Source organism: Ursus arctos, unplaced genomic scaffold, assembly GCF_023065955.2.
Source record: "Ursus arctos isolate Adak ecotype North America unplaced genomic scaffold, UrsArc2.0 scaffold_17, whole genome shotgun sequence".
Taxonomy (NCBI): domain Eukaryota; kingdom Metazoa; phylum Chordata; class Mammalia; order Carnivora; family Ursidae; genus Ursus; species Ursus arctos.
In genome coordinates, this window is record NW_026622841.1 from 11,908,031 (window position 1) to 11,935,857 (window position 27,827).

At 37.1% G+C, this 27,827-nt stretch overlaps 1 pseudogene; it reads right to left on the reverse strand.

The window, feature by feature from the left end:
* Nucleotides 1–1,383: 1,383 nt before the first annotated feature.
* LOC113253567 (tyrosine--tRNA ligase, mitochondrial-like) lies at nucleotides 1,384–27,200 on the reverse strand (annotated as a pseudogene).
* Between the last annotated feature and the right edge of the window lie 627 nt (nucleotides 27,201–27,827).

Sequence of the window (27,827 nt, forward strand, 5' to 3'; positions counted from 1 at the left end):
CTCAGTTTTACAGTGGCAGAGACAGACAAATATAAATAAAGCATTTAATGAGTTGTTAAAGGTACAAAAATAAAAGTATAATACTGTAAAATTAAGAAATGCAAAGGAATGACTAGGCATTGATATCTATGGAAGGAGTGGGGGTCAGAAAATCATTGCGGGTAGTTAAACCCTGGAGTTGCATATTGAGCGAGACATTAGATGTGGTAGTAAATAAAGCACTCTAGGCAGGCAACATATTAGTTCTAATACTCGTCCAATGACATGCACATTACCTACCTTAATACTTTCCCACAGCTGAAACTATTGTCTTTTTGGTCTTCTTTACATGCTTTAACTTGAATAACCTATTTACATTTGCCTTCAAGTTTTTGGATTCTTTAACCTGTTATATCCAAGCAACTGTTGAATTTCATCAGATGGATTTTGCAGTTCAGTAATGTCCATTTGGTACTTTCTTTTAAGGCTGTATTAAATTTAATTATACGAGAACATAGGCAAGGGACTGGAAAACTGAATTAGAAACTTTCTGGAAAGTCAAGTATTGACTTTTTTTGTTTTCTTTGAAATGATACATTGTCTACTGTAATTTCTAATGTCAACTTGGCTTTACCTAATACTTTTCCTCTTTTTCAGGAGAACTACCTTCACTTCCTAAACAATGCAAAAACTAGAGATTTACAAGTTTCCGACACCAGATTTCATATTTCTATTTTACTTAAGACTTTATTTATTTATTTCAGAGAGAGAACACGAGGGGGAGGGGGCAGTGGGATAAGCAGACTCCCTGCCGAGCAGGGAGCCCAAGGTGAAGTTCCATCTCAGGATCCCAGGATCATGACCTGGGCCAAAGGCAGACACTTACCGGATTGAGTCACCCAGCCGCCCCCAGATTTCATATCTCTAATGTAATGTGGACACTAGAGGCGCTGCTGGTTTTAGAACAGTACAACACTGGTGAGATCAGTGAGCTATGTGTAGTACCTGATATAAAAATATCCATAATTCCTCACACAGCTCTTCTTCATTGTTCTTCCTCATTACCAAAAATGAGAACAAGAAAGGTAAGATACGAAAGACAGCATTTAGTTTCTTCATGAAGTACTATTTTTAAAAGAGATTAACCCAAGAAATCATGGTTTTCTATGGTGGTCCTTAACGTTTGCAGATCAGAAAATAAAATATCCCCTCATGACACAAACACCCTACTTATTAACCAAGCTACATAAATAATGAAATTACTCACCCTGGAGGCCTAGATTACGCTCCATTCCCTGTTGCTCTGATGCGGGCAATCCATGGTGTTAAGTTCCGGAGCCATAACTTCCGTATAACTTGAGAATGAATGATGGATAGGTTTGTTTGAACAATCAGGATTTTTCATCACAGCTGAAACCATTTTATGGTGTAGCAATTTCTTTTTCCCATTTTAATTAACGCAAGTCATTCTTAAGAATATGTCGCCCAACAAATAAAACGCTCTCAGGATTTGTTGCCTGTCTGTGCTTTATACTGACTCCGCCCGTGTTATCATCCAATACCCTAGAATGGCATTTGCTTTGCGGCCTGTATTCAGGATGCTTGTTCCAGGGTCAAGAACTAATTCAGAAAATAAATCTTTAAACAGCCATTTTAACTCTTGATCACACATGACCTCCAGTGCATCTATGCTACTAAGGCAACAGGCTTCTGCACACCTTTTAGCAGAATCCAGTCCTTCTTGTCCGTGAGTAAGTTCTATTAACTTTTGCAGCAAGTCGTTTCTGGGAACCCCGCTTTCCTCTCTCTCGACCTGTAACTCCATTATGTGGTCAATCTCTGGAAGGGAAAGGGAGGTGGAGAGCTTCCGGTACCTTTCCACCAAATCATCCTGCGGCCCGACAAAGAACTGACAGAATTCAAATGGAAATATCTTAGGTCTACGCAGCCAAACACCACTGCCAGCATACTTCACCAGATTTGCTCCAGTTGTAATTCGTGGAACATGTCTTTCCGGTCAACTTGTGGATGAACTCGTATCCGGATACGACGCGCCCAGCTAATCGGATCCACCCTGCTGGACCTGACATCCAGATCAGGCAGTAGAGGTGAAGGGCCTGGAGCCTCAAGAGTAAGAAGTAGGCCACACCACGCCCCCGGGGCTCTTGAGCCAGTCTGGAGGCAGAGCCCCCTCAGCAGCATGCCCGTGGGAAAGCGGCTGCGCACTGCCGCCGGAAGTCCACCAGCAGCGGCTTCTCGACCCGGGCCGTGTTGTGCAGCACCGTGAGGCAGCCCCAGGTCTGCCCATCTGTGAAGGGCGGCTGGGCGTTAGCCGCCACCGGGGTTTTCAGCCCTTGCTGACGCGGCTCACATCTCAGGCTCCTTAGGCTGCAGCTCAGGTCCCAGGAGCACCGTGACGCCTCCCGCCAGTGCGATCACTTTGTGGCCGGCTCCCTGGAAGGGAAACAGGCCGAGCAGCGCCGGCAGATGCCCCACCTGAAGTGAGACGGCCGTTGGTGAAGCCGCTGTAGATGGTCTGAGGAGTTGCCTGCCCTGCCACCGTGGAAGAGCTCCGGAAACTGTCTTTTCATTCCCTTCTCAGGTAAGAACTCCTTGAATTCTTGAGTTTTCTGCGCCGCCAGCAACCGTGAGCGCCTGAGTGGCGTCAGGCAGCCTCAAGGGCAAGACTTCTGATGGCCCTGAGGTGCCAGCCCACCGGCCTGCCTGGAAAAAGCGGTGACATGGGCGTCGCCATCTTGGTGACAGCACGAAGGGAATGCTGGGATCTTAGAGTCATCAGACACCCCCCCCCACACACACACACACACCTCTCGGTACCCTCCTCCTACTCGACTTGGTACATTCTTAAAAACAGGTTTAATAAAGTATATTTGAAGTATTAAAAAAAATTGTCAGAATGTATGTGGGTCCTATATGAAACTATCACCACATTGAAGAAAGAAAACATTTCTGTCACCTTCAGAAATTTCTTTGTATTCCTTTATACCACTTATACTAATACATCCCCAGGCAATCACTGATATGCTTTCTGTCACTACAGATTAGTTTGCATTTCCAGGAATTATCTGCAAATGGAATCATGTTCTGCAGTCTTTTTTTTTTTTTTCCTGGCTTCTCTCAATCAGAATAAACGTTTTGAGATGCATCTGTATTTACCAATGGTTTGCCATGTGCACACCCCCACCCCTGCGTTTTTGTATTTACTTTTAAGTGTGTATTTACTTTTAAGTACTTTTACTACTTTTAAGTTTATCGATTCATCTGAGGATGAACACTTGGTTTCCAGCTTTGGACTACTGGAAATGAAGGTGGTATAATGTTGATGTAAACATCTTTCTACATTTATTTCCTTGAATAAGTACCGAAGAGTCACAGTATGTGTATGCTTCACTTTGTAAAAAACTACCAAGTATTTTCCAACATGGTGGTACCACTTAAACATTTCCACCAATAGTATATGAGAGTTCAAGTTGGTCCACATCCTCGAGAACAAAAATTATGGTAAGCATTTTTCATGTTAATTTTAATAACTGTATTTGGTCTGTGGGGCTATGTCATTGAGATTTTAATTTGGCAGTTTCTCTCATAAGTAATAATACTGTGTTTTTTCATGTGCTTATTGAACATTTGCATATTTTGTGAAGTGTCTGAGGTCTTAATCAATGTTTTTTTTAAAGATTTATTTATTTATTTATTTTAAATAAAGAGTGAGCGCATACAAGTGGGGGAGGGGAAGAGGGAGAGAATCCTAAGCCGACTCAAGTGGCTGGATCTCAGGACCTATGAGATCATGACCTGAGCTGAAACTGCCAGTCAGACGCTTAACCTACTAAGCCACCCAGGTGCCCAGGTTTATCAGTGTTTTAAAATCATGGTTTGTGGTCTTAATATTGAATTGTAAGAGATTTCTATACATTCTGTATACAGTATCTTTGATAAATGTCTTATAAGTCCTCTTTTCCCAATCTAATTATTGCCTTTTTATTTTCATAATAGTGTCTTTCAGAAAGAAAAGATTTCATTTTCATGAATTCAAATTTATAGACATAGGTATGTGATTATGTACCTAGTTCTAAAGATATATGTTATGGTTTCCATTATTTGTGTTCTATCTGAGAAAACATTGCCTACCCCAAATTTTTAATGATTTTATTCTAAAAAATTTATGATTTCTGACTAAATATTTAGATCTACAATCCATTTTCAGTTAATATTTGAGTATGGTATGAATTAATGGTCAATTTTTAAAAGTATATGATATCCAGTTGATCTTGTGCAATTTGTTAAAAATATTTCCCATTAAATTCCTTGAAGCCTTTATCAACAATTCCAGACTTCTAGAATCAATTTAATGATGTGCTGAGTTGCAAATAGCATTGTCCCCACCTTTAATAGAAGAAACAGCAAATTAAATTATAGTATGACTTCATTGATGAAAATGAAGGTAAAAAGGAACTGACCTGAGTAGCTTTGGAAACAATGTTTCTACTGAATATTGTTAAAACTACAGACTAAAAGAACCATATATAAAGATTGTACTCTAGTTATTAAATTGATTTCCCAGAAGAGTATAGGTTACCAATTCTTTTTTTTTTTTTTTTAGATTTTATTAATTTACTGGACACAGAGAGAGAGTGTGTACAAGCAGGGGCAACAGCAGGCAGAGGAAGAGGGAGAAGCAGGCTCCCGCTGAGCGGGGAGCCTGATGCGGGTCTCGATCCCATGACCCTGCGATCATGACCAGACACTTCATGACTGAGCCACCCAGGCGCCCCTGGGTTACCAATTCTGAAACTACTTTACATGTATTCTACAGTTAAGCAAGCAAGTAAATAAATTATAGTTAATGGTAACCAGTTTCCTCATTGTCAAATTAAAAAGTTAAAAATAAGCACAAGAGGAGGTCTAGAATGTCCTGTGATACTGGATTAGCAGAGGAGTCACTTCAGATATGTGCATATGCATAGCTTTGTGTACACACATATATTTCTTAGCTCGTCTATTGACAGGGCCTACAAACAATGACATATCAGTGAGCACACTGAGAACTCAGCTCTTGTTTTCCAAATACAGTTCTCCAGTAAGTTTAACCAAGGTCCTTTGGAAAAAATGACTGATTCTTGGGGCTTGGAAAATAGGGCAAGATGATTTGGGAGATCTTGAAGTGCCAGAAAGGAAGTTCAAAGAAAGCAAAACGAAGCTGGGGGTGTGTAAAAAGGATACAGGAGCCAATTAAAAGAATTCCCAATGGCCACACCTGGAAAAATTTGAGCAATAAAATAAATGATAATATTGTATTACAACCTAAAATACAAAATAAGTATATATTCATCAATATTGAGATAAATAAAAGGTCAAATGAATAAAGAAATGAGGAAGAAGGAATAAGTCTTCCTTAGTGAAGAATTCCAAATAATACATGTAGACAGTTGCCCTTCCAAAGAAGTAGAACTTAATTCCAATCTACTTGACTATCCGTTGGAATTAACAACTCTTTGTAAAATGTAGAGAATCATAAGGGAAAAATAGAAGCTTTACAGAAAGGGAACCTGGCAGGTATCAACTATACCAAGTGATCAAGGTTAACCTCTCCCATCATGAGTCATGTTCATTCTATTTATCTCCTGTTATCAAGCAATGAAAAGATGTATCAGTCAGTATTCTCCAGAAAATAGTAACAGTAGTAGATAAGAGAGGTGGGTTGGAAAGTAAATAGATACATGGACAGTAGATAGATATGGTGATATAGAGATATAGATTTATATAAAGGAATTGGCTCAGGTGATTGTTGGGACTGGCAATCTAAATCTTGTAGGGCAATGGAAACTCAGGCTGGAAACTCAGACAGGATTTGATTCTGCACCCTTAAGGCAGAATTCCTTCTTTTCCAGGAAAGTTGTCTTTGTTCTTAAAGCTTTCAAGTGGTTGGATGACATCCACCCACATTTTTTAGAATAATCTTCTTAATGTCCCTTCATTGTAGATATTAATCATATCTATAAAATGCCTTTACAACACCACCTAAATTAGTGTTTGATTAAAAAACTGGGTAATATAGCCCAGCCAAGTTGACATATAACACTAACCATGGTAGAAGTACACCTCACCTTTGTGGTATTCTTCCCCCACACCCATAATAATCTTAGTGTAATCATGAGAAAACATGAGGCAAACACAAATTGAAGACCTTTCTACAAAATACCTGACTAGTAGTTTTCAAAAGTTTCAGTAATGAAAAACTAGACAGAGAAATTGTCACAGGCTGAAGTAAACTAAAAAGTCAGGATTACAAAATGAAATGGGGTATCCAGGATTAGATTCTGGAACAGAGAAAGGACATTAGTGGGAAAACTGGTGAAGTCTAAATGAAATCTACAGTTTAGTTAATATATTATACCAGACTGAAATTCTTAGTTTTTTCGAATGCACCATGGTTATGTAAGATGTTAACATTGGGGGAAATTAGGCTGAGGGTATACAGGAACACTATTTACTATGTTACTTAATGTTATGAGAAACTAAATTTATTCCAAAAAATTAATTAAAAATGAAGAGATCAACTGGAAATATTTTATTACAGGCAGAATCAACATTAATATTGTATATAAAAACAGTCAGATAAATAAGTATCATTTGAAAAATTAGTAAATGAAAAATAAACAGCCAGTTACCTAAAGACAAACATTTAAATCTACTTATAATAAAGTGTCTCTAAAAACCTGAGTTAATATTAAATGTTTATCAAATTTCCAAATTTTTTCCTATTCCTTGCTCCCCACGTAACAGTGAAAAGATCCATTATGGATACTGTTCAGCCATGTGTATTGGTATAATATTTCTAGAGAAATATTTGATTTTCCACATAAAAAAATTCAAAAGGTAGCTATCATGTGATCTAGCAATTAAAGAGTTAGACTTTTAATTTAAAGGAAAAGATGAAAATAATTTATGTGCAACTATATAAAGATGTGGGAAACAAGGCATATCCAAAAAAAAGGAATTTGTTAAATATATTACAATAAACTCATACAATGAAAAATTATATGGGTGTTAAATTTAAATTATTTGGTAGAGATACTGCTATGGAAAAATGTTTAAACTATATTGACATTTGAGGGGTGCCTGGCTGGCTCAGTTGGTAGAACGTGCGACTCTTGATCTTGGGGTTTTGAGTTCTAGCACCACACTGGGGGTAGAGATTACTAAAAAAATAAAATAAAATAATAATAATAAATTAATAAATAAATATTAAAATAAAATATATTAGCATTTGAGAAACTGTTACATTTATGAATGTATTTGTTAACAGGTTAAAATATGCATCTTGGATATGCGGTGAGATCTCTTTAGCTATAAGTCAACTAAAATCACCTCTGTGAATTGTTGCCAAAAAGTTAAGCTTTCCAATTCGTGGAAACTGAGCCCCCCTGAATGCAGTCTCAGTCTCTTTACGATTATTATTGTCATTTCAAGTTTCTTCACCTCCTCTTCTCCCCAGGATTAATCTGAATTTCCACAAGAGCTTAAGGGTCTGGGTCACTCTAGGGAGGGTCATTGGTCTGAGTGCTGTCCTCCATTCTAGTAGGTAGCTCATTGCTTCTCCTTTTTTGTTTTTCACTTAGTTCTACCGATGCCTCCGAACAGGGCTTCTAGTCCTGCAGAACACACTTCTGTTCCTTATCCTTGGTTTATCTAGATATGCAAATTTAATGTCATGTACTTCTGTGCTCTTCTAGAGATATTCATGGTAACTTTTTTACACATTACGAATTATGTGTACAACTGAGAAACATAGGGGTTTTACCTATCTGTCTTTCAGTTATTGCTACTCTACTGTTTTAGGTACCATATTGGCAAAAGAGTTTCTCTATGGGGATAACATTCACCTAGCTCTATGGTGGGGAAGAAAAGAAAAACAGTCATACTTGCTCAAAATAGTATCCCATTACAGTTAGTAGCATCCCTTTCAAATGAAAAGAAATACAGAATAAAAAGAACGAATGGTTATATACCAAATGCACACAAAAATGACCCATGGATACCAAATATTAATGATGATTTCTATTTTTATGTGTATCAGTGTTTCCTAGTTTGATTAAAAAAAACCTAAATGTTTATTTTTTTTTAATATTTTTCCCTAGGAAAAACAATTCCTAGGCCCCTTCCTTCAAAATTATAGTTCTATTATTTTCAGAGAATTTTTTCAGCCAGGACAACTCAAAGATCTTTTCCAGAGCTGTGTTGCAAGCTTTGTAATTGTTTTAGAATTGATTGCTATACAAAATAGGTTTATGTGTTCTGACAGTGTGTTAATACAATAAAAGGAATTTTTAGTAGCAAAGGAGTTACAATTTTTCATTTGTTGTAATAAGTTGTTTTTTTTTTTTCTTTTCATTGCTGTCTCTTTGTAGATAAAATGGGATTTCATAAGTTCTTGTTTTTCAACATTGGTTTCTAGGAAATTTTTTCATCAGGATGCCTTGTTCAAGGCTAAATACAGCTCAGAGAAAAATACATCCAAAAAAGACTTAAAAGGATTTATTGTGCTGTGCTTAATGGGAAATATTGTTACCGTAAAAATACATTGTAAGGTGTAACCTTGAATGTTTGTTTACCAGCATACTTGAAAGTAAATGTAACAGTCTTATTTTCCAAAATAGATAAGCTGCTTTTCCTCTGGTATCTATGCAATAGTTTCAAAACAGTTTTCTCAGGAATTAAGTACCTGTTTTAACATCAGTCAAATATTTTAAATGTATATTTATTGTTCAAGTGTAAGCTATGTAGTTTGGAATATTCATCCTCTAGTACTAGAAATGCTTTTATTCGTTTTATGTGAACGATGTAGCTCCCACTTTGCCTGACTGGCTGCCATTGGTTTCTTCCTCACTTTTAATTTTAAGTACAAAAGCTTCTATTTCTGAAATACTTAGACACACAGACATGTACACGAGAGGGAACTAGTGACAACCAACCTCCGGTAGAAGCAAATAACTTGCTTATCTAATGCCTCCTTATACTCATAAACTTGGACATAGGAACAAACTTTGGAGTGAGACAGTATTTGAATTGAAAACTTCCCATACACAACTGCTTTACCAGTGGAAACTGGTGAAGAGATGGGAAGTCCTGTGTGGCATTCAAAATCTTGTAAATATTTAGCAGTTGGTGAAATAAAATCTGGCATAGGCAGGCCTGGACAAGATAAATTTCTCCAGCTTAATTCCCTACTTTAAACCTGCTGATTAGGTGACCTGAGCAAGGTATATTCCTCTGTAGACCTCTGCTTCTTGGTCTAGCTTTGGACACCGGTTAGCTCAAGGATTTTAACCATGGGCAGTGGAGAGAAGGCTGCCAGCACTGTCTCATTCATTCAACAGTAACTGCAGTGCCAGTCACAGCCATAGGCACTGGGTATATAATTTAGAACAAAATCACATATGGCCCTTTTCTAATTGATTATACAGTCTAGTGAGGGAGATAATTAATAAACAATAGTTAATAATGGTTAATTAGTAAGTAGTAATACAATCACCATTAATAATCCTATAATTAATATTTAAATGAATCATCTTTATTTTACACAGCCAACCTATATTATTTTCCAGAAAGATTTCAAGACTTTAATTTATTCAATTCTCGCATAAACCAGTGTGGTAAGTGCTATCATTATCTTCTCCTCACAGAGAATCTGGGGCACAATGCGTTTCCAGTAACACTGCCAATTTCCAATAGCTGGTGATTGGTTCTAAAAAGCAATCTGATACAGTGAAAAGAGACTACAAGGGTAGGATGATCAGCATGTAGGCAGTTAACCCAAAGAATCCCCTCTGAAACTTGAAGGCTGAGAAGAAAGAAGCCAAATGAAAAACAGAGGGATGGTTGCTTAGGGCAGAAGTAATAGCAGATGAAAAGATTCAGAGGCAGGGGGAAAAAATAAAAAAGCCTGTGGAAGTAATTGAAATGAGGCATTTGGCTTTGAGAAAATATGCATGAGAAAGGACAATTAGATTGAGTCCAAATTGGACAGGCAGTCAGGTCCTGGGACCAATTTCCTTTACGTTCACCAGAACCCCTCCAACCTACACTGAAAATTCATTAGGCATGCCGTATTGATGGAAGTGCATTATACCTTTGAATCATATGGAAGCAAAATAAAATTTAGTCCAGCTCACTGCTGCAATATATAATTCCTAAGGCTGTTTCAAACCTTAGAATGTTTTCAAGATAATTTACTGATTCTATGCATCTTCTAAGAAAGTATAATCGTATCTCACATCAGATTGCTACCCATACCCATAGCCTGTTTTGCCTTTAAGCAATTCTGGTTTCCCCTAAATACATCTAGCTTATTCCCAAATCCATACTTTTGAGTATGCTTTCATTCATCCAGATATACTTATTAGGCCTACCTTGGGCCAAACACTGTACAAATCCTAGGGATACAAATACTATCAAGATAGGTTTGGTTGCTACTCTACTGCAGTTTGTAAGCTAATGGGGTAACATGCAATTACATACATAACTAAAATAAAATGTAATAGGGAAAATAAAGTGTTGGAAACACATGCAAAGGAACAGAGGCAGGTAATATCTAAGTTGAGATCTAAAGAAAGAGTGGAAGTTAGGAAAAAGTTTTGGGAAAAATAGTGACTTAGCTCAGGCATTGGCAAACAAAGGAAATCTGGCCTTTACCCTGTTTTACTTCTTTAAATAAAGTTTTATTGAGATACATGCATGACCATTCATTTTCATTTTGCCTGTGCGTGCTTTCATGTCACTCATGTGGCGTCTAAATTCATGTGGCTGAATTGAGAAGTTGCAACAGTGACCGTCTGAGTCACAAAACCTAAAATAGTTACTGTCTGGTCCTTTACAAAGAAAGTTTTCTGGCCCCAGCTCTAAATCAATGGGAAGGTGAAGAGATGAACGAAAATGAAGAGAATACAGAAGGGTAAAGAGTGATAGCCTGAACTAGAGTTAATAAAGATGAGGGTCCTCACAAGCCCCCGGCCCCACCAAAAAAAGAAAAAGAAAGAAGGATGTTAGAATACAGAAGTGTTTTTGAAGTAGATGCAACAAGACTTAGTGATTCACTGAATCCCTGAATGTTGGGGGCATAAATGAGAGTTTTAGACCACTGTGGGCATTCCAATTTTAAGCCAATAAGGAGTTCCATTTGTTGATGTTGATTACAGGAGAAAAATGTTGGCTTGAAGGTGTAGTTTTGTGACTTTTAAACATGTGGATGGTAATTGAAACCATGAAAATGAATGAGATTTATTCATTCATGTCTAGGGAGATCATGTGTACATGAGGATCTAGGATGAATCCTAAGATAGAGCAACATTTAAGAGTTAGGTGAAGGAAGGGGCACCTGGGTGGTTAAGCATCCGACTCTTGATTTTGGCTGAGGTCATAATCCCAGAGTGGTGAGTTCAAGCCCCACATTGGGCTCCATGCTGGGCGTGAAGCCTATTAAGAGTCTCTCTTTACCTCTCCTCTCCGAATCTCTCTCCCTTCCCAAATTGCCCTCCCTCTCTCTTTTGAAAGAAAGAAAGAAAGAAAGAAAGAAAGAAAGAAAGAAAGAAAGAAAGAAAGAAAGAAAGAAAGAGGGAGGGAGGAAGAAGGAAAGAAAGAAAAGAAGGAGGGAGGGAGGAAGGAAGGAAAGAGAGGAAAGAAAGAAAAGAAAGAAAGAAGAAAAGAAAAAGTTAGGTGAAGGAGATGAGACTGTAAAGAGACTGTAAAGAAAGACTGTAAAGGAATATATTGACTTCAAAGACAAATTGACAGACCATTTCAAAAGGCATGGCTGACCATGTTAAATGATGTGTGCAGGGTGCTAATTAGGCACTAATAGGATCTAGCTTTGGAAAAGTGTTGAAGGGACCATTATTAGAAAGAAAAAGAAAGAACGCTATATGGCAGTTTTAATGACAGCCTTGGCTCATCCCATAGGGAGCCCTGGAGCTAGAATGGCCCTTCAGTTTGTCCAAGGTCTATACAGTTCTACTATGATCAGTCCCTGGGTTTGGTGTCTTGGTAAAGGTGGGAACTTGACAGGGAGTCTCTCTACAGCTGAGACCGACCCTGAAGGGATTTCAGGGGCAGACTGTCACAGCACACCCTGCAGCTTGAACATCAGTTCCTTCCTTGAAGTGGAAGCTGGGAATCATTATGCATTATGCATTCATTTAAGTTTGCAGGGATGTTGAGAGAAAGTTCAGGGGATCTTTTTCTTTATCGGCTTTGATTTTATTTTTCCTGCAAAGAAGTAGGTAAAGGCAGTTTTCTTACATTGACATCAAAAGAAGTGGTAGACCTGTGGGGAATGTAGAGAATGGAATTTAAATGATCTTCCTTTAGACTTCTGATTATAACATCAACCCTTTCAAAGCATGGCTTGGAAGAGACTGTTACACAAACTTCTACTCTTTATTCCCTCTATGCAGTTCAAACCACATCTTTAATTTCTATCTTTCTCATACTCGCAATATCTACTTTTTCTACAGTCTTATGTCCATACATTATATGTTCCTTTAAATGTTTTCCAAGCCATCCATAGGTATAAACTATATCTTCCCAAATAGAATTTAATTCCATAAGGATGACAATAATCTGTCCCTTTGCTTACTTACAACTAGCAAACTGAATACTATAATCTCTCCATAAAACCGTCTACTGAATATCCCACATTCCACACAAATAATGTTGAATTTCCCAGTAAATAATGAAAATAACCATGTTAGTATTAACTCTGTTCATGGCTATGGCTGTAAACACTCTCAGCAGTACTGTGGGTCTGGGTGGAGCAGGATTTATCTGATTTCTTTAATGTAATCATCAGCTTAACCTAACTTCTAATATTTTATGGAGATAATTAAGTAGCTATAATTTTCTTTCTTTTAAGATTAAAACTTGATATTTAAATACAAGGAGGTATTTCTTATATTTTCTTCCACGTCCATCTATGAAATCTGAATTTTTTAATCAGACCAAGACATATAAAGGAAAAATACTAATTACATAATCCTGTTTTTATTTTCTCCTTAATTTTTAAAAATTTAGAGCTAATCTGACACTATGTTAAACAGTGTGAGGAATAATTAACCACATGCATGATACTATAAGTAGAAGTTCAGTGTTTTTGTTTGTATCAATATCCAGATAACAAACATAAAGGACAAGACAAGAGAAAAAGTAGAAATTTGATGGAAGGAAATTTTACTGCATTAGTATACAAATGTAGGTTACTAACATGGTTTTACATAGTCAATTAATATATTTAATTTACTCAAGTTTTATGTGTTTCTTTATGACATAGCTTAATCTGACAGCAAGATGAAAATTTAGCAACTAATAGAAGCAAATAAAGGATCAATAACTTTATACCCTCTGAGAATTATGAACTTACTATTACATTTAGCATAATTCTCAAAACTAGAAGCATTCTAACTCACTCGCCTTTGAACTTAAAGGACAATAGTTGGAAGTACTCACATAGAGATAGCAGTCATTATTTCTTTATTTATCATCTCCAGTACCACCAGCAGCTGATTCCTGAATTTGAAGCCTGGTTTCTCTATTTAACCACATAATCTTGGTCCATTATTTACCTCTGAGCCCTAGTTCTCTCATCTATACAATAGGGACACAACAGTGCCCATCTTAAAGTGTTGTAATGAAGACAGAATGAGTTAATGTATATGAAGAACCAAAAACAGTTCCTGGCACATAGTAAATACTCAGTAAGTATTATTACGCCTATTCTTATTTTTACTAATCATTGTTATTATTCAGTACTCCATATGCTGTTATTAATTAGTGTATTACTAGTATTAATATTGCACTCTTATTGTCAGAGACTGGCACTTGACATACGACTTGGGCTCTATCTCATTTAATCCACACAATACTCATTATAGGAAAGCATATTTATATTCATTTTAAAGAGGAGAAAATTGAGCCTCAGAGAAACTAAGGTGGCAGCTTAGAAAGAGTGGAGCTGAAGTTTGAATGCAGGAAGTCAGAATCTTACTAGATCAAGGGTATCTAAATATCTAAATCCACCAACATCAAAAAAATTATAAAACAGCTCCTTCTTTCTCTTTTAAAGATAATTTGTTTCACAAAAAGTAAGTAGCCTTTTATTTTCCTATGAAAAAGTAAAGCAATGAGTGGAAACCAACTTTCTAAATGGATGATAGGATAGCTCCCATGTTGATGAACTAAATTATTATGGCTTTGCATGACATTAAAGTTGTACTACCTTCCTTTTCACAGAAATATATTAAACAACTGATATGTTATATGTAACAGGTAATCATTCAGAAATGCTTCTGGATCACTGCTCACAGGCACTATTCTAAGTATTTGGGAAACTATGATAAAGGAGACATAGGACCCCCCCCAACAATGCAATAGTTTAGGTGAAAGAAGAAAAGAATTGTCTTAGAAAAAGAGGAGGAAATACTGTTGTAAGTACAACATGAAAACCACATAGAAAATACAGAGGAACCAGGATGCAGAAACTAACTTACTTTGGATGATGATCTGGGTCAAATTCCCTGGGTAAATTAGAATCAAAGAAAGCAGTACTCACTGTTAGCTGTATTCTGGTGAATGATGGTTTTAGAACTAGCTTGCCTGATCTCATGTGGATTTGCAGTACTCAGACTCTATTTGTGAGAAATGTGTTGTGTTCTCCGAGTTTTCCTCCAGAGGAGTTTGTGTGTCCTGCCAATCACATTGGTCAAACCCCAGGAATCAGTGGAGGGAGAATTACAGTAACCAAATCATGAGCACATATATTTCAGTATCGTACCTGATAGTGAAAAATTGGGAACATTCGGATATACTCACACTAAGAGTTATAAAGGAGATTTAAAAAAAAAGTTAAAAATACTGATAGACTCTATGTACTGACATGGAAACACTTTTAAGTATTTAAGTATTAAGGGCTTATTTTAAGTAGGAAAAAAAGCAACTCTCAGGAAAACTAAACAAAATAAAACATTATTTAATGATTTCATTTATACATGCAGATGTATATAAAATCTAGTATAAATGTGAATGAATACAAATATTATTTATGTGATAGTAAAATCACAGAAAGAGTTTAGAAGGATATATACCAAGTTTTTATGACTGGTTCCTTCGGAGAGTGGCTTCAAAAGACACAAGAAGAGAAAAGATACTAAAATATTTTATATACTTTTAATTTTTTGAAAATTATGTGTAATTAAAATATGATTTACAAATTAATAATAAATAGTTTTTAAGATATGTATTTCATAAATTCCTGGTACATAGGTATTCAGCAAATATTTATTAGATGAACTTCAAAATATGTTTTATGGTATATATATTATAAAACATATATAAACATATCTATATATGTATAGATTGATAGATAGATATATTTTTATGTTACCATTACTTGGTGATTGCCTGGCTTGCCTCCTTTTAGAATTATTAGGTCAAATTGAAGTTATTAGGTAAAATTTTATTGAGCACTATTAGGGGAAGGGGAAGCTTAAGCTACAATTTAATACCCTGAACAGCTATTCTGCTTTTTCTTGGTTTTTAAAATATAATGCTACTAAACTTCACAATATTAGCAAAATAATTTCACAAAATGTAGAATAGTGTCTAGTAGATACTATTTGATCCGTATAATGAATTTCGGTAGAGTTCTGATTCTATCCCATCACAAAGGAAAGCTAATTATTGTTCCTATAGGCAGGCTTTATTTGCTAGTGTTATTTATAATGTTAGTGGAATGGTCTTTGAAAGCACTACCTTAAAAGAAGACAATTTTCAAATGTTTCATCTCTTCAATTACAAATATTTAATAAATTCAATGGAAATATGTATAATTATAAATGATGGGGGTTAAGATTAAACTCACAGGGGCGCCTGGGTGGCTCAGTCCTTAAGCGTCTGCCTTCGGCTCAGGGTGTGATCCCCGCATTCTGGGATCAAGCCCCGCATCAGGCTCCTATGCTGGGAAGCCTGTTTCTTCCTCTCCCACTCCCCCTACTTGTGTTCCCTCTCTCGCTGCCTGTCTCTTTCTCTCTGTCAAATAAATAAATAAAATCTTTAAAAAAAAAAAAAAATTAAAAGAGGCAAAACATGTTAACGCTTAATTTAAAAAAAGATTAAACTCACAAATTTAGAAAATTCAAAAGCTAAAATCTAAGAAACAAGGCCAATTCTGAACTGCAATAAAATGATACACATAAGTTTTAAAGATTGATATACTCTAAAATATGTGTAAGCATATGAAATAATATAGTGGATCATCACAGTAAAGAATATGTCTGAGCTAATTCAGAGACTCTACCTAATTTTTAGATATCAGTTCAAAGAAATACAGACTTCAAGCCATGGTATTTTCTCTACTCCTAATCACCAGAAATAAATATAGATTTTTACAGCAGGGCATCCCAAATGATTAATTCGTTTTGTTTCCAGTCAAAGGGAAAAACTGCTACTGGGGAAAACATTATATCATATAGGTCAAATACAGGAGAGACTCACAGAAACCCAAAATGTTTTTATAAATTCAAATAAAACAATTTTACTTGTTCAAGGGTAGGTAGGCAGGTAGTATCAGGGGATTTATATTTCTAGTCTGCTGGTTTTGAGGCTGTGAAGTGATGTCTATATATCATTGTTCACCATGTATCCATAATTTCCTAGAAACATTTTAGAAAAATTCCTGGTCATTATCTTGTTAACATTTTAGGTCAATATTTACATTTCTGTCTCCTCCAAGCATCTAACACTGCAAATGCAAGTCTCTCCTATGAATCAAAAGTAAGCCAGCAAAAGACATTTCTTGACCAATATCCAATTGTAAACTGGTGGTAGCTTAGCTTATGATTCTTCGTAAATAATATTTGGTCCTGAGAATTTAGTTTCTATAAGAAGTGAAGGAATAATTTGCCTAGATGCAATTTATTTTTTATTAAAACAAAAATATTAATTTCATATTTGTTGGGCATAAGGTAATAACTTTATATATAGCACCATCTGTAATACTTAAAATGGGCAAATTGGGAATATTAAGAGTTTATATTCCCACTAACAGATCGTATATCTGCATACAAACATTCATTACAGATGTTTATACTCCAAAAATATACAATGGGAATTATTAATATAGAAAACATTCTCCAGTAGTAAAAAATTTAAAAATAATCTGTAAGCATGTAGAAAGTTTTATTACCATTCTTTCTTCAGGTTTCTGAAAATGTGAATTAAATATTTTAATATATCAATGCTGACCTTTCCTCCATTAGGTCTTATAGTGGATGAGTTTTATTTCTGTAATCTACTTTTAAGTATTACAGATATTTTGCAATACTGTATAAATTTTAGAATCAGCTTGTCATTTTCTACTCCCTTCCTAAATAAATAAATTTAATTTTGAAAGCCTGCTAGCATTTTGAATGGAATCCCCTTGGGTCAGTTGATCTTTTTGGAGAAAACTCATCTTAACAACATTGACACTTTCAATCCAAGAATAGGGTATATCTCTCCATTTACTTAGGTCCTCTTTTATTTATGTCAACAATATTGTGTAGCTTTCATTTTACAAGTCTTCTACATGTAGTTTTAACTTACCTCTAATCATTTCATGTTATTTTTAAGATATTATAAGTGATATTTTTTAATCATCCATTTTCCAAATCTTCATTGCTGGTATAGAGAAGTACATTTGATTTTTGTACACTGACCTTGTGCTTACAGATGGTATTTTCCAAGAACGGCCATACAAATATAGGTTCCATCCTATATGCTCTTCTTATAATGTAACATTGACACTATGCATGTGATTTGTTGACTCTCTTAGATATAAAAGTTAAAATTTTTTATCAAATTTTAAAAAATATAACCCTTATATATTCCATTTTATTTCTGGGCATCCTGCTTTCTGGGATTCACATTCTATCTCCCTTGATATGATCACACCTCTAGAGTTTCTATTTATACATTTCAGCCTTTTTTTTTTCTCTCAGTTTGGATAGTTTCTATGTCAATATCATCATGTTCAATGATCTCTTATACTGTTTTAAAGTTTTATCTTCGCCAATTCCACTACTTTGTCAGTTCTGAATTTCTTTATAATTTTTGTCTAAATTATGCCGAGATTTCACTGTTTCCTCACATATCTAGCAATTTTTATAGGATGTTGAACAATATAATAGTTACATTATCAAGAGTCTGAGTTTTGCATTCTATTTAAAAAGGTAGAATAGAGTTGTCTTTTATCAGGCAGTTGAGTTTATTTGTTGATCAGCTTATTGATTTTAGATTTTGCCAGGACTTATCTACAGTAGTCTTTATTCCAGGGCTGTTTTATCCTTTCCAGTAAAGTGTGTCCACTCTGGTCTCTCTACTTAATGCCAGTGTTTAACAGAGTGTCTCCATTATTGCTTTGTTGGCACTTGAATGTCTCTAAGCCCTTTTGAGATCTGGGAACAGTTTATCTTACAGCTTCCTGATAACTGCTCCATGCCAGTTCTCCTAAACCTAGCTTGCTTCTAGAATAGAGTCAAGTTTAATAGAATCTTCTAGAACCAGTATTTGCACAGCTTAGTATTCAGCAAAGACTCCAGATGATCCCAATAAATATTCATTGATCTCCTCCTCTACATGCACAGCTCCATTCTCTATGCTACTGTGCCCCACAGTTACCTGCCACTTCGGTCTCCCCAGTGTCTGATCTCTGCCTCTTTAAGGTACCAATATTTCAGTGATCTACTTGAGTTCCTCCATGTACTAGAGCCCAGAAAGCAGATTCACAGAGAAAGCCAGAGCCAATCAGAGGACTCACTTTGTTTCCCACCCTCAGAGTCACAGCCCTGTTCTGTCATTCAGTATCTGTAAACAATTATTTATAGATTTCATTCTGCTTTCTGGTTGTTACTGTGGGATAGAAATTTCAGTATCAGTTACTCCTCATTAGGTTTTGAAGGTGATAAGAATCAAAAAAGTTGAAAGATAGTTTCAGAAGAAATCTATTCCCAAAATGAAAAAAGAAAGGGAAAGAAAAGTCAAAATTGGAGGTGGTAGGGATGATGTATATAGGAGTAATATTATTAAGACTGGATTTGACTTAATTTTCTAAATTTCCTGTATATGCTCGCACTTCCCTCTTAGGAAAACCTTTTTTTTTTTTTTTTTTTTTTTACTTTATTTATTTATTTGACAGAGAGAGAGACAGCCAATGAGAGAGGGAACACAAACAGGGGGAGTGGGAGAGGAAGAAGCAGGCTCCCAGTGGAGGAGCCTGACTTGGGGCTCGATCCCAGAACGCCAGGATCACGCCCTGAGCCGAAGGCAGACGCTTAACGACTGCGCCACACACGTGCCTCAGGAAAACCTTTCTTAATGAGGCTGTCTGTAAGATGGGAAGCTCTCACGTGCCATGGAAGAATAGCAGAATAAATGGAATAAGCAAATATTGAGAACCATAAAGGAAATGCTCAAAGGAAAAGAAAAAGCAGTTAATAATATTAACCCATGATTATTTTCAGCTTTTTAATATAGAAAAATCAGGTAATATTATAATAAATAAGGTTTATATAACGGTTAGGAGTATAAGAAAAAAAAAGAAGAAATTTAAAAGTATCTCCGATTTAGGAGACACAAATCAAATGTAAGAACACTGTCATTTAATTGAAAATCTAAATTTCTGAGTATAATCTTTATAGAGCTATAAGACTGGGTTCTCCCCTTCATATTGTTGTATTGTAAGAAAGGTTTAATTAAATTTTTTTCTCTGCAGAGTGAGAGGCATGCAGTAATTGGTTGAAGAATCCAGATAATTTCCACAACATCCTTCCACGTAATTCCCTGTAATTACTGTTGTATTTCATGTGTGTACTAGTGCCCTTCACTTTAAAAACTCCTACACAGGGGCGCCTGGGTGGCACAGCGGTTAAGCGTCTGCCTTCAGCTCAGGGCGTGATCCCGGCGTTATGGGATCGAGCCCCACATCAGGCTCCTCTGCTATGAGCCTGCTTCTTCCTCTCCCACTCCCCCTGCTTGTGTTCCCTCTCTCACTGGCTGTCTCTATCTCTGTCGAATAAATAAATAAAATCTTTAAAAAAAAAAAAAAAAAACTCCTACACAAATGAAAACTAAAAGGTACTAGTAATTAAAATATTTAAATACACAATATGAAACAAAATATGAAAATCGTGAAAGATAGGAAGCTCAGCAGATGGCGTTGATTTTATGGAGAACGTTTTCTCCAGCACTTGGGGATGTGATGATCAATACCTATGATCTTTGTTCCAACAGCAAGAGGCACAGCCAAAGCGAAATCCTTAAAATGTGGCTCCTGCAGATAAAGATCCTCAGCTCCTCCAACCCCTTCTGTGTCTTAGGAGCTTGCTACTATTTCTGAAAATAAGAGCTGCCAAAAGCTGAACATGAGAGAATCATTTCATAAAACATATTTGTGATTCTCACTCATTATCACCTAGAAAAGACGTCATTTGTGAAGCGCTCACTTTAAAAGCACACACGTCATCTTTTCCTTTCTCTCCAACAGCTTACTGTCTAGTATGGAACTTATAATATAAGATATATGAAAAAACAAAAGTCTGTTAAGAACCAATGAACAGAATCTGAAAAAGGAAACTTCCAGTGGGGAAGACTGACAGAGGAAAACACACAGACTGAGTTAGTGAGTAGAGTTTTTAAATATTGAGAGTGAAAAAAAAAAAAAAAAAGAGGGCAGAGAAAATAAAAGCCTGCTAACAAATAGGGAGGGACATAAAAATCAATGAGCCATTGATAATGGGTTTTATATGGCTCTATTTTTTAAAGAGAAAAATGAAGAAAAGAAATTTGGGAAATTGGTAAATAATGACAGCCTGGTTAAAGTTGTTATTGATGAAATGTAGGTAAAAGGATGCTGGTCACGGGCACTGAATAAATAGCTCACCATACAGTTGGAGAGGAGTGTCTAATGAGGTACTATTAGGATGGATCATCATCCTTTTCCAATTCAACATTATTCTTAATGACATAGAAGGAGTGAATAATACATGACTGTGGATTGTATAGGAGTTGAGTCAGTTGCTGCTGGAAATATTGCAAACAGAAAAGAACCATAAAGCCAATGGGTTTAATAAAAGCAAGGGTAAATATATAAGCCAAAATTATCTCTGCCAAACAAGTAAGCAGCCAAGAATATTAATAGAAGAAGGAAAACAAATATAAGCCCATTTGATATTCGCATATAATTTGTTAACTAGTCATGTACACACCTCCTTTGTCCTTAGAATCTTACATAGAGTAGACCCCGTACAGACACTGCATATGCATCAACTGATGTCAGAATAATGGTATCCCTGCAGGGCATCTGCTCCAGAGAAACGCAGGTCCAGCCCTCAGCTCTAGATAGTTCTGGATCATGCATTTGGCTGTTCTTAAATAAAGTATCTAATTAATCAAGGGAACCCTAGAGCTCTGTATCCTGTAGGATTCTTTAAGTAGTACAAGGTGGAAGAGAAATTACCTAAGGAAAACTTTCGCATGACCATCCAGAAGTGAAGAACATTGGAGAAAGTGATAGCAAGAAAGTAAATAGATCATAGTTTCAAGAAGGAGGTGGTAACTTGTACCAAATGATACAGAAAGCTCAAATAGGAAAGAAACGTTGGTATTGAATTTGGCAATTAGGACATCATCTATGAGAATTGACGGAGAGTTTTTGTCCATGGCTAGAGCACAATCTGGATAGCTCTGATGGATGAGTGCTTGGTTGTTAAGAAAATAGAGCAGACTATTTTTTCAAGAAGGTGAGTCCTGATGAGAAAAAAGTGAAATAGGATGCTAACAGGAGAAAGACATAAAGGATAAAAATGATGTTTTTAAAATCAAAGCTTTTGTTGAAAGTAAGAGTTAGGAGACAGGGAGAGAGAGCTTATTAAACTCCTATTAATTTTTCATGACTCAGATCAAAAGCCAGCTCCTTTGTAAAGCTTTCTGATTGCTCCCGATTCCACCCCCGGCTAATGTAAGGTCTTCTCCTTTTTCTGTGCCTTCTCTGTGGTGGCACTTCACCTTGTCCACACCTCAATCTTAACACTCTCCAGAGTGTATCCTAGTTCTTTTATCTACTCCACTAGATTGAATTTCTTCAGGGCAGGCGGGACTGCATTCTCAGTTTCTATCACAGTGGATGTCACATCCTGTTTGATTAATAAAGTTGTCATAATAAATGAAAAAATTAGAAGAGTCAATACTGTTTTCCAGACCATACGAAACTCTTGGTTAAAACTTCATCTCAAAACAAGGATATGGATTCTGGCAAAGCAATAACAAGAAACAAGCTGAAGAATCAATAGGGCATAAGATCAGAAAAAATAAAACTGAAAATGTGAATCCAAGATTAAGAAGGGAGCCACAGTGATGAGTAGAGTAAAGCCAACCACCAAAATCATTGTTATATAAAACACTGAAAATCAAGGATCTGGAGGAAAGAAGCTAAATCATAAAGAGAACTTTTGAAATTCTGAACCTTCACTTCCTCCTTACATCAAAACTCCCTAAATTTATAAGGAAATGGTTCATAGGCCAACAATTGATATAATTCCATTTTCAGTCAAAAGAGCTAAAAGAAAATTGCTTCTTTAAATATTGATATAACTTAAAAGACAAGCGGTGATTTATTGAGAACCTCTTTCCAGTGGTTTAAAAGGCGAGAGTTAAAGTCATAAGGAGCACATAAATGGGAGAAGCTTTTATTTGAAAAGACAAAGTTGGTAACGCTAGGAACAAAAAAGACATCTGTAAAGTGGTTAAGATCAAGATGTTTAAGAGTGGGCTTAATGTAAGATCTTGGGATCCTTTCCATCCTGTGTCATGTGAAATTGTTGGCAGTGAAGGATTTAAGATCTCTGCTAGCATCAGAACGCTTGGCAGACTGTAGTGTTGTCAACATGACACGTTTATGACCCTGAAGTCATGTGCAGTGTGACTTCAAGTTCCTTACGCTTTTATCATCCTTATGGTGCAATAGACATGATTTGAAAATTAATGGTGCTAGAGATCAGCCATACCACCCATTGAGCTGATGATCGAAATCAACCACAGTTAAGGGTTGTATACAGCCCACTTACGAATGAGTTCCCCTAACACACTACTTGAACTATTAGCAAAAAAAAGTGAGGTCATAAATCACGTTGGTCACTGCAGTTAACATTAAAAATAATCTGACAAGAAACTGTAGATATGTGGTATATATGAACAAAGACCTTGAAACTTTGACTTTTAACTCTGTTTTCCTATGTGTAACAAGCTAAGTGTCTTAGTGCAGGCCGCTATAACAAGTTACTGGGTGGCTCATAAGCAGAAATTGATTTCTCACACTTCTGGAGGCTGGAAATCTGAGGACAGGGTTCTATTGAGGCTTTCCTCTGGTCTGCAGGCTGCTGGCTTGTATCCTTTCACGGAGGAGGAGGAAAGAGAGCTCTCTAGGGGTCTCTTTTATAAGGGCACTAATCTCATTTATGAAGGCTCCACCCTTAGGACCTGATATTCTCCAAAAGGCCCCACTCCTTACTACCATCACACTGTGGGTTAAGATTTCAACATATGCATTTTGGGGGAACACAAACATTCCATCTGTAACACTAAGCATCCTCTATGTTAAGGAATACTTAGATGAAAATTTAACTAGTAAGTAATGAAAAATCCAAAAGAAAATTTCGCTTGTTAAAATGATCACATCTTTGCAGTTCTGACAAAGAATAAGATTCTTTTCCTTTCCCTATAATTTAACAAAAAAAAAAAAGTTATCCTTTTGTTTCATTAGAAATTAACTTTCAACCATAACATGCTGCTTACTATGTTTGCCCACATTTTTTAATATCGTCTTGAAATTCCTGAACCTACATGAGGAAACAACAATGTAATAAGGTTCTTGCCGTATGAGATTTTCGAGAATGTGGGGATTCTTTGTAAGCCTTATCTTTAACAGAATCTTCTTTCCTTAAGTCCACATGACGTAGCTCCTGTAGGGGGCAAACATTCCCTGATGATAGGAGACTAGATCATGAGACCCCTCAGGATACTGTCCAGTTACCACCTGTGTCTTTATCATCCATAAAACAAAACAAAACCCCGAGAATTTCTGGGTATGTGGAAAATAATAAAAGTAATAAGAAAGGAAGAGTTTATTGACACAAAACCAGGCCTTCAGCATAACTTAAGATAGAGAATACCCAGATTTTAAATAACTGTGTATAAAGAAAAATCCCTAATCCCGGCACATGCTATCTCTTTCTCACACACATCCCTACCTCACCGCCAGGCTCTGACATGAACAAAAGCAAATGGAGAGAAAAAAAAATGATGGAAGAGTGAAGAGGGAAAATACGGATGGGGTCAAGGGATGATCTCAAATCACTGCCAGAAATATACTAAATCCTGGGGCGCCTGGGTAGCACAGTCGTTAGGCATCTGCCTTCAGCTCAGAGCGTGATCCCAGGGTTCTGGGATCAAGCCCCGTATCGGGATCCTCCGCTGGGAGCCTGCTTCTTCCTCTCCTACTCCCCCTGCTTATGTTCCCTCTCTAGCTGGCTGTCTCTCTGTCAAGTAAATAAATAAAATCTTTTATATATATATATATATATATATATATATATATATATATACTAAATCCAGGGCACCTGGTTGGCTCAGTCGATTAAGCATCGGACTCTTGATCTTGGCTCAGGTCTTGATCTCAGGGTCCTGAGTTCAAGCCCCCACATTGGGCCCCATGCTGGGTGTTGGAGCCTACTTAATAAAAAAAATTTTTTAAAGAAAGAAAGAAATACTAAATCCCTTCAAATCCAAAAACACAAAACCAAATGACATCAAATATAGACAAAGGAAAGGAAGTCATTGGAAAGTACACGTGTTTGGAAGGGGCTGTGTTCAGAACATTTGGTTCTGGGGGAGACAAAGCCGGCAGAATGGAAGAAGCCCCCTTTTTCAAATTGGATAGTGCAAAGTTAGGGTCCTAAAGACAAAATGGGGGGTGCCTGGGTGGCTCAGTCTGTTCAGCGTCTGACTTTTGATTTTGGCTGAGGTCGTGATCTCAGGGTCCTGAGATCGAGCCTTGCATGGGGCTCCACACTCAGCAGAGAGTCTGCTTGGAATTCTCTCTCCCTCTGCCCCTCTCCCTACTCCTGTTCTCTCTCTCTCTCTCTTAAAAAAAAAAAAAAAAAAAAGACAAAATGGAACCACGAATTCGGAGAACTCATGATTCCTCTCCCTATCACCAAAAATTCTAGACAAAAATCAGCTAAATTTTCCTGGAGTTTGCTGTACTAATTGTGGGAAAATTGACAAAATTCAACTCAACCCTGTAGATTAGTTAATAGCATTGCATTAGTATTGATTTCCCGGTCTCAGTAATTGCACTGTAGCAATATAAGATGCTCAGATTAGGAGAAGCTGGATGAATGATATATGAAAATGGCAACTCTCTAGTAAGCCTAAAGTATTTCAAAATAAAATCTTAAAATGATTGTTACACACACAAAATTACTCATCCAGTTACTCCTATGTTAGAAGTGTGAGAACAGGGGTGCCTGGGTGGCACAGCGGTTAAGCATCTGCCTTCGGCTCAGGGCGTGATCCCGGCGTTATGGGATTGAGCCCCGCATCAGGCTCCTCTGCTATGAGCCTGCTTCTTCCTCTCCCACTCCCCCTGCTTGTGTTCCCTCTCTCGCTGGCTGTCTCTATCTCTGTTGAATAAATAAATAAAATCTTTAAAAAAAAAAAAAGTGTGAAAACAGCATAGCCTGTGTGCTTATCTGGAGGGAAAAAGGTGAGGGGACTTCTCCAGTGACCTAATTGGTGCTGTTCCCAGAGCCAGCACCCAAAGCCACCACGTTAGAACTCTAGGAGGCATGGCTTTGGCAGGCAAGCTTGCTTATTTATTTATTTATTTATTTATTGTCAGGAAAACACATTTTCTCATCTGCTATTTATGCCCTGCTTTGTATTCAGTAAGGCTGCCAGATCTGGTTCCTGTGTTCACTTGTCCTCTTCCTCTTTAGATACTCAGAAATATGCCTTTTTTCTGACAGGAAATAATCTCACATGTTCAACTCTCTTCCCTTCGCCATTATTATTCCCTTAACTCTGGTTTCTGCCATTCCAAAGTGACTCTCAGACTATCTCAGACAGGCTGTGAATACGATTACTAGGTGGGCTGCTGCTGTCCCTACCACATCTGTCGCCGCTCCGTGAGCCGAAGGAGAGACCCAAGCATTCTTTCTTTAGTCTCACCGACATGAATACGATTTAGCTTGGAATCTGTGGATTAATTAATGCTTTAAGCATCAGACTAGAGATAGCAAATGTTTTACGTTGTGTCAGGCTAAGAGCTTCACACTTGCTACCTGTGAGGTAGGTAATATCCCCATCCTCGCCCTAGAGACAGGGACGCTGGGGCACAGACATCTTGGCCATTTGTCCAAAGTCACAGAGCTATGAAGTCCTAGATTCTCTAGGATTTGAACTCAGCCAAGCCTGATTCGGTGTCTATGAACTATTCTGTTTCCACAGTCCAATATCGGATACTGTTTCTGAGGTAGAATGAAAACAGGCTCCTTTACTAAAATGTCATTTTCCTATGGAATTGTTAAAAAAAATTCTACAACAGTATAAAGAAAAACATGTTGAATGTTTGCAGATTTAAAGGAGCGCCTAAGGAAGGCTCTCTTTTTCACAATACTATGGATTTCGGTTTCTTGTTGAAAGATACAGAATTGGGTCAAGGATAAGAAAGCAGCGGTTGTGGTAGGATGAGAGGAGGGCACATTCTCTGAGGCAGAAGCTGTGCTCTCTGACCACTGGAAAATGGAAAAGAATAAAAATAATAAAGCCTTGGAACAAGCAAATTCCAGCAAGAGACAGCCCCATCCCAAAGAACCTCTAAAGGAGGAGCTGGGGGAGCACCCTCTCCCAAGAGGCAGACCTGGGGGGGGGGGGGAGTCCAGGGGACATTACCTCTCTGAAGGAATGAGTTTCCAGCAAAGGACTGCAGCCTCCCCCATGAAAGGCTCTCTTCCCATCTTGCAGTTGTTTGTGGACACGAAGGGAAGAAAGGTGTGCATCTTTGAGCCTGGCTCGCCACTCTCAGGCACGGATTTCCATCCTGAAGTAAAAGACGACATGGTCAGACTCCTGTCAGAGCAGCGCGTGCCCCTCATCTCTCCTGTCACTGTGTCACAAAATTTGAATTTGTTTATTTTCCTTTGATCCGCTTTCTGCATAAATCCTTCACAGGGGGTTCCTATGAGAAACTGTGACAGAGGAAGTCGTTATCTCTAATGGCTCTGAAAGTTGTTAACTTTAATGGATTAGAACTGGAGGCATTTTCAACTCGGTGATTTCCAGGTAGCAGGGGAATGGAGCAAAAGACTTTTTAGGTTCTGGCTGGAACTTCAGAGTTCAAATCACATTAATGCCATTTGGTCAGATCTACTGAAAGAACAATCCAAGCACAAATCCTGCCATTGCCCTGCGCTCCCAGAGTCACCGGCAGATTGACTCATCTATTTTTAAATAAGTTCAGGTTTGGGTAGCTCTAATTGCAAATCAGAATGATTTTGTCCCATTGCATGAACATTGTATGTATCGTCTTACTTTATTCTCAAAAACTAATTATAAGATGGATTGTTCTGAATACACAGTTTTTCACCCAAGTTCTGTGGTGCCTGAGGTGACCTCTCCACAGACAGGCGTGGTTTTATAGCTGTCCCCTTCCTTCATGATTTTGTCCAGGAGTGCTCCAGTCACAC